At 49.6% G+C, this 15,213-nt stretch overlaps 1 long non-coding RNA gene across 1 annotated transcript; it reads left to right on the top strand.

Annotated features, from left to right (window-relative positions):
- The first annotated feature begins 1,433 nt into the window (after window positions 1-1,433).
- LOC135452388 (uncharacterized) lies at window positions 1,434-13,776 on the top strand. The gene is made up of 3 exons (XR_010441601.1): window positions 1,434-1,589; window positions 5,701-5,835; window positions 13,478-13,776. It is a non-coding gene; the product is annotated as an uncharacterized LOC135452388 (long non-coding RNA).
- The last annotated feature ends 1,437 nt before the right edge of the window (window positions 13,777-15,213 follow it).

Raw genomic sequence — 15,213 nt, 5'->3', positions numbered from 1 at the left:
AAAAGTATCCTATATAGCATAGTTTCTATTTTAACATGATGTTATAACCTAAAACTACATTTAACACACTACTTAAGAGGATTAATACAGCATTACTTTCTAACACAACACATATAATATTCATTTTAATATTTGCAAAAAGCCAATCATATAATACACATTTTTCACAGAGAGTATGACCTCCTTCCCTCGGAATTGTTGTAACTTTTTTGGGGCAGAGCTGGCTTTAAGAATGGGGAAGACGGGAACGCAAAGCTGGAGCAGCAGTGCCGGCCCTTTCCTTTTCCTTTCCTGGCCAGCCCTGCCCGCGCTGCAGTTCCCGGCCCGGCCGCAGGGGGCGCTGCGGGCTCCCGGCCGGGCAGGCGGGCGGGGCTCCCCGCGCCGGCAGGGGGCGCTGTGCGCGTCTCCCTCACGGGGCGATGGCGGCACGGCCGGGCTGAGGCAGGAACGGCGGGGCAGCTTAGCCGGCAGCGAGCAAGAGGAGGCAGAAACTGAGCAGTTGTGCCGGGAGGCACGGGGTGTGTGGCTACAGTGTAGCAAAAACCCGGAGCAGTGACAGAGAAATGACAGGGCCCGGCTCCCGAACACGGCTGGGAGAGGCTTCCCTGAGGGGAAAGGGCCCCGGGGTTCCGGGGCGTGCCCTGAGGCACCCGAGCAGATGGTGAAGGGCCCTTTTTTCCTGGGGTCGGGTGTTGGTAAGGCCCCAGTGCAACAGCCACTTCCACAAGCACAGCTTGGCTCCCGGTGGCAAAGGCAGCAGGAGACGGAGCCTCGCAGCGCTGCCGAATCTCCCCTCAGGGAGCACAGCGGCTTCTGTGAGGGACAGGAGAGAGAGCGAGGAGCTGCACCCAGTGCACTTCCCCAGACAGATCTCAGGGATCTGCGCCCAGTGCACTTCCCCAGACAGATCTCAGGGATCTGCACCAGTGCACTCCCCCCAGACAGATCTCACAGGATCTCTGCCCCTCCAAGAGAAACCCCTCAGATAAGAGAAGTGCAGTCATGTACACTCCTCTCCTTTCCTCCTTCCTAGGTACATCTTTTGTTGCTCTTACTACTGGTTGTTATTGTTTCTTAGCAACAAATGGGATAAAATTCCATGAGAGAAAGAAACAAAAGGAAAAATCCTAACCCCTAACAAACATCAAGGCCAATGTCTGCCTAGAGTACAGGCCCCAGGAAACTGGGCTGCAAGGCTGAAACTCAGTCAAAAATTCAAGAGGTTTGGAAAGGAGCAGGGAGCTGAGATGTGTTAGGGCTCAAGTTTCAGGTGGTAGCAAGGCCAGGGTGGGGGTAGCCCACCAGTGATGTCCCTGGCTCATCCCTGGTAATTGCAAACAGGTGGCACCAACAGGGAGGCTCAGCCAGGTGAGCACTGCAGCACCTGGAACTTGTAACCAGGTAATAAACCATGCTGAGCAGAGGAGCTGAAGTCCTTCAGTCTGAAGGACAACTGGGGAGAGGTGTGCAAGCAAGGAGGAATGGTTCTGATGTGTTGCTTCAGCTTTAGAAGAGAGAAACCTCTGCAAAAGCCTTAGGACAAGTATGGATGTTGGATCCTCTGAACAGGCATGGCTCAGGAACTGAAGGTATGCTTTGCTGGGTGTGTTTTGGTGGTGGTTGTGGCTGGAGAAGGGGCTCTCCTAGCCCTTGTTCCTCTCCTCTGTCTCGAGTTGGATTGTGATGATGGGTGGAGCAACACCAGCCCTGTAGGTAGGGCTGGGTGTGGGCTGGTGCCTGGGGACAGAGGTTCCCTGGCCTTGGGAAACAGGGAAACACAGACTCTGCCTGTGGCTTCAGAGGACAAAGAGAGCTTCACTGCCCAGGGCAGTGGGCTCTGGGCTGGCCCAGAGCAAACATTCCTGTTTTTCTGTGTTTGTGGAAGTTACATTACCAGCTCTTCCCTGGGAAACAGCCTGCAAATTCAAAAAATAAAGAGGAAAAAATCTTGTAAAGTTTTTCTATCTGGCTTGCAGTCCTTTAAGGGCCACTCTTTCCTCGTGTAGCCATAAGGATTAGAAGCATCCTGTCCCCTTCAGCTGATGCAGAAAGTGAGGTTAAGTGCAGTGCTGGAGACTCCAGGACCTGAGGATATGCAATTCCCTGAACTCATAAAATCATGACTTGGCAAAACTGTGCTAGCTGCAGAGCTGTTCATGCTCTTAACCTGCATGTTCCCTAAGCCAATTAGGCTGAGTTTCTGGAGAGGGCAATAATGGCTGGGCACACTCCTTTGAACCAGTAATGAAGGTGGCTGGAGCTGACGAGTGCCCTGCTAATGAGGGAGTGCTGCTGCTTGCCGTGCATAGCTAATGACCCTGGCTCCTGTAGCCCACGGCCAGGCAGAACAAAAAATCCATTCCCACCCAGTCCTTCATTGCTACCCAGCTGCACTCAAGGGAGCAGCTCTTTGGTGGGAGAGGGGACAGCATGGCTGGTTTTGGGAGAGGTAGAGTGGCTTTTCCTGTGCCATCCTGGGTCAGCCTCAATTCCTCTTTAGGCATTGTTCTTTCCCCTCCCTGCCTTTGCAGTGGTGTTTCTTCAGGGATGGTGTTGGGGGTGAAATGGGTTGTGATACATACTGCAGGTTATGGTGGAGAGGAGGAATGCCAAAATACAGACATTTTAGGGCTTCAGTTTGGAGATGCCTGCCTGGTCAGTGTCTGTCACCTCTCCAGCCTCTTCCAGGGAATAATACCCTTCTGCATTTGAGAAGGGAGCTCAGGAAGCAGGCAAACCCCTCCCAAAAAAGCTTTGTAGTACTTGTGAAACACAGATTTCTCCAGGATTGGTCCTTTTCTGTTGAAACCAGCCCCAAGGGCTATAGGCAGGCCTGGGCTGGGTGTGCTCCCATCCCTGCCCTGGGAGGAGTGCTCACCTCTGGAGCTGGGCTGGTGCAGAGCCCAGGTGTGCAGGTGGTTTTGTGCAGAGCCCAGGTGTGCAGGAGGCCGTGCCAGCCTCCTTGGAAGGGCTGGGCTCGCTGTGTGTGACCCTCCTGATGTGTGATTCCAGGGAGGGTGGGCAGGGTACAGAATCTGCTGAAAGAAATTCTTCCTTTCACCACATTAAACTCTTCTTGCAGAGTTCCTGTGCGTCTTCCCTCCTATTTGAAATTATAAATATGTTTTTTCAGTGAGTTAGTGAAAAATTCAAGCTTTCTACTGTAAAGACCCCATCTTCAAACCAAGCCCTGTGAGATGTACATGTGGCAGTTGATTTTAGCTTCATTGGGCTGCTGTGGTTGGTAAAAATGTATTGAGATGCTTCCAAGATGCTAAAGAAACATAAATGATTGCTGTTAGGCTAATTTATTACTATTTAGCAGAGAACAAATACATTTTTAAAGGGCTAATGGCAAATTAAAATTCCTGTTAGGCAAATTTGCTTATCTAGTACTTAGTAAAAAGTTTGGCTTAGATCCTACAGTCTCTTAAATGCACACACAACCTTCTGCAAGTGTGTAGGCCCAAAGAAATCTTAAATCTCTGTAGGATCAAGAGCATGGATATTAAATAGAAAGCCCCCACCAAATTAGTCTTTTGCTCTTGGGACTGCTAGTCTGCTCCTTACTCCTTTGCTTAGAAAATGATGGTCAGTAAGGTCAGTGTTATTGCAGTTCCTAGCCAGTGTCAAATCCTTGCCCTCAACACTGGTTTGAGCAGAGTGTGGTATTGATCCCACCTGTGATCTGCAGCATCACAAGGACAAGGGCGGTGCCTGTGTGTGCTGTGCTGTGCCTTGGGAGGGCTCTGGGGATGTGCAGGATCCCTGTGATGCTGTGCCCTCAGTTACACAAGGAAGGATTTGGGGAGCTGGCTGCTGCCACCCAGCACAGGTGGGCTGTGCAGCCCAAGCAGGATGCACTAATGAAAGGTTATCCTGAAAACTCTGTTCTTGGGCTGCTGGATGAGCACAGTAACCTGCTCCAGCTGCTTCCTGGCTTATCTGTCACGGCTGTGCAGCAGCTACAGCTCCTCTTCTGCTCTGTGTCATTTCCACATCCATGCTGAATGAACTAGAAGGGTGAGAATTTTGGTGAGGCCATGGCACAGCTTGCCCAGGGAAGATGTGGCTGCCCCATACTTGGAAGTGCTTAAGGCTGGGTTAGAGGAGGCTTTGAGCAACCTGAGGAAGGCATCCCTGCCTGTGGTAGGACATGTGGAATGACAGGATCTTGAAGGTCTCTTCCAACCCAAACCAGTCTGGGATTCTATGATTCTAATTAGTAAAAATTGGTCTTGCTTTCCTTCAAGTTCTAGTTTGTACTGCAAATCAAAGCAATTGCCTTTCTGCACTCCTGACTGGAGACTGGCATTTATTTATTTTGTTAGCTGCAGTTCTTCATGTGTTCTGGTGCAGGTAATGGAACTGACATGGTTTGCAGTTCACTTGTGAGCAGGCTGCTGCTTGGGATGGGATGTCACAGAGCCCCTGCTGAGGTGTGTTGTGGCACCCAGGGGGACACCCCAGAAGTCAGCACAGGTTTGTGCAGGCGTGAGCAGTGTAAAGCTGGAATACTGCTGGGATTGGTAACCCTGAACCAGGCAGCACATCTGGAAGTGTTTGAGCAGGGATGTGTGCCTGGGGTGGTTTGTTGTCAAGGCATCTCAAGAAGGTCCTGCATGCTTGCCTTGTTCCACTGAGAGCTGGGAGCTGCACATGAGGGCAGGAATGAGCTTCTGGAGGGGCTGTGGGGGGAATTCCAGTGGGCTTTACATGGCCAAAAGTGGTCTGGTCAGCACCTGCACCCTGGGATTTGTAGCCTGTGGCTGGCAAGAGCTGACATCTGCTGAGACCTTTTAGGTGGTATCTGGCCTAAAAACCAAGTGTAGAGGAGCCCTTATTTCCATTGATTGGAATATGAAACTGTGGGGGCAGTGTGAATAAATGCACACCTGAACCAGCCGTTTACCTGTGCTCTCATCATGGTCACCAGCAGATTGCTTTTCTCCACGTGAGCCTCATTCTTTGCAGATCTGAGTGCTTGCTGGAGCTGTCCCATTGTGCCTGTCACGCCAGGTGACATCTGAGGCCAGGTCTGCCCTGCCCACACGCTGTGGGGGCTGCTCCCCTAAGATGGGCGCTTACCAGCTCTTCATTGGCAGTTGACTTGATGAGCAAGGCCTGGGGGCAGCCGGAGGCAATTCTCACCCCAGGCACCCACGGGTTTGTGCCTGCTCTGACCAGATCACAGATTTGAGATGGGTAGTGCATGTTCTGGTTGGAAATGACATGTGCTATAATTCCTGTAGCAAAAAATATACTTGTGAATGTGTTCCTTGGAAAAAGTGGTGAGTTCAGATGATGATGGCTTTCAAAAATTCTTCCTTGCTACTTGTACAATGGCTTCTATTTATGTGAAAGTACAGCTTCTGTGAGGACCTTAAATTTGAGAGAGGTTTGGTTTTTTCAGCAGAGAGATGAATTTCTGATAGTCAAAACACTTGGTTTCAGATCTATGAAGAAGTTCTAAATTACTTTTTTTGTCCAGGTTTCCCTGGAACTACTTCTGTCTCTGGGATTTGACATAGTTTGGAGAAATACTTGGATGTTTTGATACACAAATGTTTTTTCGGTTGGGAACAGCCTGAGGTGGTTTTGGGAAGGAAAGCATACTCATTCAGCAGTCAAGGACTAATATAGCTCTGCCTGCATCCCTCTCCTGTGCCAGCCACTCACTGCCTTCCAATTCCACAGCAGTGGTCATCCAGGAAAGGCAAAAAAATAACATGTGAAGTGACCCACTGCAGAGTGAACTCCTGAAATCCAAGGAAATTGGCCCCAGCTTTCCCAGTTTGATTCTTCCCTGGCTGCAGAGCTGCTGGGCCTGGTCAGGTAAGGACTGTACCTTAAATTTCAATTCATGGTAATTGAATGTGATAAAAGTCAAACCAAGAGATATTTTGATGCACAAGTAACACCTTTCTATGAAAAGGAATCCCTCTTTCTATTTTTAGTGTGCAACAGTGTCATTGCAAGTGTCTTTGTGATGCTTTTGTTGTGACAGATCCACAGGGCAAATATACTTCAAAAGAGACTTTTCTGTGCTATGGGGGGCTGTGAGCCTTGGTGTGCAGGACAGCAGAGAGAACTCTTGTGGGGAGGGCAGGAGCTGTTGGTGCCTGTGTCCTTGCCAGGCTGGTGGGGTGGGTTGTTTTCCAGGATGTGGGAGTGAGGTGGGTGTGAGTCATGCCTTGCCCTTGTCATTCCCTTGCTTCCTGAGCCATGCTCGCTCATCTTTCTGAGCACAGGATGTGGTTGGCTTTATTTGGAATGTTACAAGCATCCCCGTCTGAGTTAATTGACCAAGACAAATTTTGTTAAAAAACCTTGACATTAATAATGTGAAATAAGAGCTGGGAGGTAAAATACACACACTCTAGACAAGCATTAGCAGTAACCCCACCCTTCCAGACTCCTCCTGAGGTACTATGGCAGAGAGCTTAGGTCAGTTAGTTTTAAAATTAACTTCTAGTCCTCAAGGCAACCTTTAAATAGAGCATTTGAGCTGTGACTATTGCTAGTCTTTTTTGGCTGTGTAAGGGAGAGAGGAGGAGTGTAAACCCAGAGAAATCCATAACTGCTGCTGACTGCTCTAATGACTGGTGGTGGGCAGAGCCTTCATCTCCAACCCCTGGGCCCTGCAAGCTGAGCTGGGCTGTGCTGCACTGGTTAGCACCAGGAATGGGAATACTCCTCTCTGCCAAGGGAGAGTCCAGTCTGCCCTTTGCAGCTGGGATCCATCAAGGCCTTGCTGTGATAATGCACTCCAAGTGGATGTTGTTCCTTCTTCTCCCAGCCTGGGCAGGGTGTGCTGATGTGCCTGTGCACAAGGCTTGGCCTTGCATGTGTGTGGAGGGACCCACTGATGCTGCTTTGGGTACCAAACATGCACTGAGAGCTGCCTCAGTCCATCTGAGAGGTGCAGAGCTTCCCCTTCTCTTGGAACAGCAGGCTAAGCCCAAGAGACACGCAGGTCCTTTGCCTGAGATGATTTTAAGGTGGAAAAATTAATCAGGTATAAAGGGGAAAAACAAAGTACCAGATACTCTGAATGCCTGGGAAACAAGGTGAGAATACTGAAAAGCACCTGTTTCTTGGCTGGGGCAGTGATGGGACAGTCTAAGCTGCAAGGACTCAGAGTGTGCTGTGTCAAAACATGGCAGCATTCTTCTAATTCTTCACCTTCCCTTCCTGAAATAAACAGGGCAGGAGACTTTTTCTCCTTTTAATGCCTTTATTAAGAGTGATCAGCTCAAGGTTGGGAAGCTCCACAGGTCTGCAGCTTCTCAACCAACGCTCCTAGGGTGACTCGGAGGAGGAGGAATGTGCAATTTTGTCCACTAGAGGCAGAGCTGGGGGTCCTGTCTTCACGAGAGTAGTGGGGCTATACCCCAAGTTTCACAACTTTTGAAATTTTTCAGGCTCGGGCCTCCTGGGTCTAGCTGAGGTCTTCCTGCTCAGGGCGAGGGGCAACAAAGGTTCTCAGCATCTCTGCAGGCTCGGTACTTTGTTCCTCGCGTCCAGACATCACTCTGATCTCTTAATTCTGTGTTGGCTCGTTGTTTTTGGGGTCTTTTCGGTAAGTTTGGTGGGGTGGCTTCCCACGGCATGGTGGTCCCGAGGTTATTTTGCATCCTCTGATCCTCCCCATGTCCCCTCCTCTCACTGTCCGGGGAGAAGGACAACTTAGCTTTAGGCAGGGCCATACTGATACAAAAGGAGCAATTGAGGAAAATGACCGGTGATTACCATAACAAACAGGTAGAACTCCACCTTGGCAGCAACTGGTTTAACTTGTTCACTCTGCAACTTTTTTTTTTTTTTTAATTGGCAGATTTTTTACTTATAACAGGAACATCTTCATTTGCCTGTTGTTATAAACAAAAAATCTGCCAATTTTTTGGGGGAAAAAAGAGTTGCAAAACCAGTCGGACTAGTTGCTGGCAAGGTGAAGTTCTACCTGTTTGTTATGGTAATCACTAATTCCTAATTTTCGCTAATTGCTCCTTTTGTATTGGTAAAGCCTGCCTGGGGCTGAATTGTACTTCTCCCCGGACAGTGAGGGGAGGAGGGCATCAGAAGATGCAAAATAACTTCAGGACCAGCATGCCGTGGGAAGCTACGACACCAAACTTACCGAAAAGACTCTCAAAACAATGAGCCAATACAGAATTAAGAAATTAAGAGTGATGTCTGGATGTGAGCAACAGAGTGTTGAGCCTGCAGAGATGCTGAAAACCTTCATTGCCCCTCGCCCTACGCAATTCAGCTGAGGCCAAAACCAAGGGTGGGGGTGACTGGAGAGTTGGGAAAGACGGGGTTATGCCCAATGGTACGGTGAGGATGGGATCCACAGCTGTGCCCGCAGTGGGCAAAGCTATGCACACGTTCTCCTCTGAGTCACCTTAGGAGAGATGACAGAGACTGCAGACCCGTCGAGCTTCCCAGTCTTGAGCTGATCACTCTTAATAAAGGCATTAAAAGGAGAAAAAGTCTCCTGCCCTGTTTATTTCACCTCTGAAAGCCGGGAGAAGCTCAGTGCTCGGGATACCCCGGCCCCGAGTGCTGTCCTGGCTCCTCCTGGGACGCTGCCCTGTGGTTCATCCCCAGCCTGGCTCCCTTGCCCTGCCCCGGTCCGTGGCCTTGCAGCCGATCCATCAGCCGGCTCAGTGCGGGGTGGCAGCGCTGCAGCCTCTGATCGATCCCGCCCAGCCCTGACACGGGATCAGTCACTCGTGGCCAGCTCATTACTGCTGCCGAGCCGCCCGCCTGCAGCAGCCCCTTAATAGCCCTGCTCGGCTGCTGCCGAGGCACGGCAAAAGTGTTTGGCTGGCTTATTTACATGCAGCATTTCACAGTCCCTCCTTGCCTTGCTCGCAGCTTGCCATCTGCTCCGGAGCCTCGGAGGAGAAGGAGGTTGCAGAGTGGGGACAAGAGGAATCGTGCCTGTGCTTTGTCTCTATGGTGACTGAGTGCTCTCCCTTGTGGAGCCTGGGGGGGCTGGTCCCAGGCCTGCCCATTTTAGGCCTTATCTGCTAAAATCCTTTCTTCGTCCAGGAGATTTTGGTGGTGTGCTTTGCTTTTATTCTGTCTTTGAAGCTGATTTTACTTACAGCTGTTTTAATCTGCTGTGCGTTTCTTGTCTTGTCACTGTGTATGCACTCTCCAATGGGTGGCAAAGGCTTAGGATACTCTTCCTAGACAGCAGCTTTAAAATGGCAATTTATTATTTACAAATTAGGGGATGGATGAGGTCTGGGAGGCGAGTTCCTGTGAGTCTATTAGCTGGGCAGGTTGTGCCCTGTGTCACTGCAAAGATGCTTTCCTCTATATCAGCAGCAAAGTCTTAGACTTGACTCCTGACCTTGGTCATGAGCCATTAATGATCTCTGAAGGAAGAAATGCACTGACACGTGCACTTTGGGGGATGTTTGGTACATCTGCTAGCATGCCATTGATTTCCATGAGCAAACTCACAAGGACAGGTTTCTTTTTAAATAGCTTTTACTTAAACTGGAGTCCAGTTCTTAAACACGAGATCCTCTGATTTTCCTAGGAAACAATTTCACCCTGGCGAGTGAGGATGTGGAGAGTGGCAGTAAATGAGGTGTGTGTGGAGAAGCAGCTGCACATGTTGGTTGTGGGGCACTATCAGGGACCTCTCCTCTTCCTCCTCATGCAGTGTTGTAGGCCAAGCAGCTGTGGCAGATAACCCAGAGAGAGCAGCATCGGTGTGTTTGCTGCTTTGCTGGCTGTTGTGGTAGCTGTGATGCTCATTTGTGGTGTGGGAAGCCGAATCTCCTGCAGTGGCACAGAACCGAGGTTCAGCCCTGCCCTCAAACTCCCTACACGAGCACTGAGGGTCAGACCAGTGTATGTGCCATGGCTGCCAAATAACGTTGAGGTTTTTGTGACTCTTAACTAGTTCACTAAACCACTTCAAGTGATTGTCCTGTTTCTTTCCTGATTAGGGAAAAAATCTTTAAATACATGAGACTATTCTTAGATGTTTGGGGAGGAACCAACAGTGCTGTAGAGTGAGTTGTGTTAAAGGTATCTTTAACTGGAATGAAGACAGGAAGGCTTGCTCCAGGAAGCTTATGGGCAAGGAATGTTTTCTAATCTTGTGTTTAGAACCACTATCTTAGGGCCTCTGTTTATTTTTGGTGGTGAGAAAGAAATGAGTAGTTTAATTGCCTTATTTCAGTGTGTTGTGGTTTAACCCCAGCCAGCGAGCAACCAGTGCAAGCAGTGCTTTGAGTACTGAGGTGCCCTGGCCAATGGTTTAATGGCAGGGAGGGAGAGGCCCTTTGCCCAGATGCTGAGCTTGGTGGGGGTTGGAAATTGGAGAAGGCTGGCAGCTAAATGTTTTCCTTCTTGTTAGGGTTTGTGGTCAAGCAGCTGGCACACTCTGGATCTTCATAAAGGATCAGGAGCAGATTTCTCCCTTATGGTGGGGGCCAGCCCTTGCCAGCAGCATGCATGCACTGCCCTCTGTGCACACCACAGACATGAGGCACCTGACTGGGTGAAGTGAGGATTTTGTGGCCATGCCTTCCCTCATGGGGGTGGATACAGTGCTCCTGGGCAAGCTGGGTCTCTTGGAGTGCCAGCCAGCACTGCCAGCCTCTGGGATTTGTGCTCTTCTGCTCCAAAACCAGCCCTGTGCTGAGGCCATGCTCACCCAGCTCTCTGCAGAGCCTTGGAGCTGGGAGTGCTCCCACCAAGGGAGAGGCTGCAGTGCTGTGCTATGTTAGCTTACAGGATTACAGAGAGGATTGTGGAGGGGACTCTGAATGCTGAAATCACAGGAGCACTTCAGTCAGCATTTGTGCTTCCTGCCAGGACAGTCATTGAGGAATGAGGCTGAGCACGGTGCCCTGAACCTGCCTTGGTCCTCTTCTCTTACCTGTCTGCCCTGCCCTGAAGGACTCTCTCTCACATCAGTTGCTAATGAAGGAGAGTTTTGTGTTTCAGAGTAAGATTTGTAGGCCTCTGCTTCCCCTCTTGATTTCAAGAGCTGGATATATGGTTTCACAGGCAAGGACTTTGTGCTGGCTTCTTTTGTGTACAAATGTAGCTCCAGAGACTTGGAGGACAAAGGCAGCCTGCAGTGGCTTTGCAAACCAACTCCTGTCTGCAGTGAACCAAAGCTATTTATTGTATTCCTTTCCAAAAAGTTTCCCCCATCCAAGTTTGAATTAGATTCATTTTCTTTTATGTGGGAAAAGTTGGAGCTTCTCTATGGGCTGAAGTAAAAATAGATCATTTTGACTTGTTGCATCTTGCATAATTTCCTGGGATTTGTTCCCCTTGGAAAGGTTGTTGGGAAAATAAAACACCCCTCCTTGGCTGGCTGAATGGCATGAAGATGGAAGGGCTGGACTGGAGAGAAGGCCAGGCTAACAAATCCCCTTGCTTCCCTGGAGGCCAGCTGAAGTGTTCTGGGAATGCCAACAACCTTGTTAGTGGGCAGCAATGAGTGGAGGAGGTTGGAATATCTATATCTATATATACTTTACTTTTTTTATTCCAGGATCAGAAATTAAACAACCAGGTTATTAGGCTTCTAATCTTCATGGTGCCAACAGCTGGATTGGTACATCCTTACCTGCAGGCTGGGCACTCTGGATCAAGTGTGGCAGCAGCAGCAGCACAGATAACACAGCACTGGGGTGTAGTGCTCTTCCTCTCACTGAGGCTGGGGAGGCCCATGCAGCCTTAGAGCCATGACATCAAGGTCTGAGCAGCTGCCTCGTCCATCTCCTCCACTGCAGTAATCCAGATGCAATCAATCTGGCACTTTCAAATATTTATGAATCATTGATGGATTTTTTTGAAGTTTGAAGTTGTAGCTTTCATGGAATTTGGTTTGATTAGCTGGAAAGTCAATATTTTCGCTGCGCCGTGGCTGAGCAGCATTAATTCCAGCCCAGGCAGCAGCAATAACAGCACTGCAGTGCTAATGGCTCTCTGCCTGCCCTGGCTGCTGTTTAGGTAGCCTGGGATGAGCTTGGAGCATGTGGAGGAGCCTTAGAGAGGTGATAATAAAGCAATACAGCTCATGGTGAAAATTGGCAGAGGCAGGTAAAGAAAAGGTCCATAGCAACATTTGGGAGTGTGCAGGGTGAGGTGTTGAGGCTGCCTTTCTTCATCAGTCATCTGTTCCAACACACCCAAACAAGGTGGATTGCTTTGTACCACAGCTCCCATTAACTTGTCGTGAAAGGATAAGGCACCTTCAGCAGAGTGAATCAGAACCTCGTGGGACCAGACCTTTATTCTTTTTAGCTGATGCAAATAGGAATTTGATAGGTGAGCCAAGTTTTCCTTGTCTTTACAGATGAGGGAGCGGAGCCATAGGGGAATTGTTTGAGCTCAGAAGAGGCACAGACACTACATCTTTCTGTCACTTCATGCCATGCTAGTCATTGCTTGCACTGGAGAGCCCACCTCTCCCTTCCATCTCTCTAATACCTGTCCTGTTCCAGATAACCTGTCCCAGTCCTGTTCCAAAGGAGCCCAACAACTCCCATGCTAATTTGATATGACTGAACAGGCTGACTGAGAATTTATAAGCTCTTCACTATTAGTGTGGGCTGCAGACAGAGCTTCCTGTGCTCTGAGGATGTCTGAGAGATTTGAGTTGTGCATGACAGTGAACGTGTCTGCATCTGTCAGGGTCTGGATATTTCAGTGTCATCCCAGGGGTTAAGTGCCTGCAGTGGAAAGTCATGTTCTAGGATATTTCTTTTAAATCCACATCATGGTGCATTTCTGTCACACTGGGTAGCAGAAGGAAACCCAGTGGTTTGCAGCAGGAGATGTCTGATAACCTGTGCTCCCTGGGCAGCAGCAGCTCAGCAGGGACTGAGGAGGTTCTGCTGCATACGGATGGGATGAGCCCTGGGGATCCTGTGGCACTCTGCAGTGCTCCATGCTGATGGGAAGCAGCCCTGCCTCTGCTGCTGAGGCCTCAGGGGCATGAGGGCCAAGGCCTTGGATCAGATTTCTCCTGGATCTCTGGATCAGGACCTGGAGGCAGCTGACCAGCTCAGTGTGGAAATGGGATTACAGAGCACTCGGGGTGCAGAGCATATTCTGGATGGAGCTCTTTACACACTGCAGGCTGTCAGATTGCTGTGGTCTTGCTGAGAGGTGGCAAAAGGCAGGAATAGCTGTGGCTGTGCTGCTGCTCTCAGGCAGGAATGAGCTGACATGCTGGTGTTAATACTGTGGATCACAGGTGCTCTGGCAGAGCTTAATGGCAGCAAGGGATGTGAGGAAGCCAAGAGCTGAACTGACTGTGCCACTGGCACACTAACCCTGCCCTCCAGTGCTCAGGGCTATTTTTGAGGTGAATTTACACAGCCTGTACCTTCCATTCAGTTCCCAGCTGATCTTGTGTAAATTCTAGGGCACCCTTGTGGTGTTGGCATCTGTGAGAATGACAATCCTGCTTTAAACTTCACAGGCTTTTTGGCAATGCTAATGATGCCCAGTCTCTTCTGAAGGAGAAAATGCAATGGCAGGCTGTGGAGCCTCACCAGCCTGTGCCAAGGTTGTCAGTGCTGTGAGCCTTCAGGCTGAAGGAGAGTGTACAGATGTGTACATGCATAGCCCATCCTTCAGGAGAGAAACCACAGTGAGTACTGGTGGGAGAGATGGCAGATGCTCACAGATTGATGCTGACCACAGAGGTGCTAATGCCTTGCTGTTACACCTTGATCTTGTTGCTGTCTTTTGTGGTGGTTAATAAATACAAACCATTTCATCCGCTTTGTCTCTTCTTTGAACCTTTCTTTAAATTTGGTCAAGTTCCTGATGCATGAATTGTCTTGACCTCACCATGAAAAGACCTGGCCTGGGATTACCCTGAGTCTCACTATAATTTCTGCTGCAATCCTTTATTTCAGTCTTCATTTTGGAGGGATAAGACTGCATTCAGTCATGCTCCACATGGTGCTAAAAGCCTGTGGTCTGGGTGATGCTCCAGTGGAGAGGATTTTGCCAGCTGACTGGGTACCTCTGAACCTGAAGTGCCTTCCCTGACATGATTCTCCTGCCTTCATTTCAAGTGTTTTTCTCCCATTCTGGGTTCTTGGAGGGCTTGGCAAACGTGTCTGCGGGAGCTGTGGGGAGCCTGGTGCAAGGATTCCCTCCATTACATGTGGGGGCAGTGTCTCTGTGCCAAGGCAGCTGTGGGGGGCAGTGCCATCGAGTCCTCTGCTGTGGCTGTGGGATCCTGTTCCCATTAGTCACCTCCACAGGAGCCACATCAATCCCCTGCTACTTTGCAGTCTTCCCTGCAATTGCTGCCAAAGGAAATGTCACTTATTTGGAAACTCTGCTTTCTTATTCTGGCAGTGCATGAACTTTCCTGGAACATCAGAGTTCCCAGGGCTGCAAGGTCCACTTCCCTACCAGCTCACACTGAGATAAGCCAAATGTGCAGCCAAAGGGAAAGCCCAAGGATCATGTGGAGAAGTATCTTCTCTTCAGGCTAAAAATGTAGCTCATTGCAGGGGCTTGGCAATGGTTTGCCATAAAAAGACCACATCAGGAAATGCTGGCTCATTATTCTTGTGGGGCAGTTGTGCTTTGCTTGCTTCCAGTGGCAACTGGAGAGGGCAAGTCCTTGTCTTGCAGAGTCTGTGGGTTAAAATGGTGTGAATTGTCACAGGGAAGGAGGAAGGACACTTGACAGCAGAACTGGGTGCAGCTGGTTATGGGGAGGGCTTGGGCAGGAGTTGGGACAGTTTTATGAAGCATGTGTGGCATGCACAGCAGGGGATGCAGCCTGTGCCTGGCTGCCATGATTAGCATGGTGTGCTGCTGGCACAGCAACACCTTCCCTGCTGAAGCAGGAGGCACTCAGTGTGCCAGCTGCAATGAGGTGACAGTGATGCAGGAGATAAAGAGCAGCCTGGGAGTGGAATTCTTGTTTTCTGATCCTGATTCTGTTTGCATGCTGCAAGGGAAGAGATCCCTGATGCCTGCCTAATGCCTTAAACCCTATGTGGTACTGTCACAGGGTTAAGGGCAAGAGGTCTCAGTTCCTTACAGCATCAGTAACCCTTGATATGCAAGAGTGGTGAAGCAAGACCCTGAAAACTTGTTCTTTCTCTTTGGACATTTGTTCTTAGACAGCTGATTATTCCTGCTGGAGAGAAAAACCTGGCCCTTGTACCTGCCCTGGAAAAAAGATGA

Source organism: Zonotrichia leucophrys, chromosome 10 (genome assembly GCF_028769735.1).
Source record: "Zonotrichia leucophrys gambelii isolate GWCS_2022_RI chromosome 10, RI_Zleu_2.0, whole genome shotgun sequence".
Lineage (NCBI taxonomy): Eukaryota > Metazoa > Chordata > Aves > Passeriformes > Passerellidae > Zonotrichia > Zonotrichia leucophrys.
The sequence above is the reverse complement of the archived record's forward strand: the minus strand, read 5'-3'. Positions and strand labels throughout refer to the sequence as shown.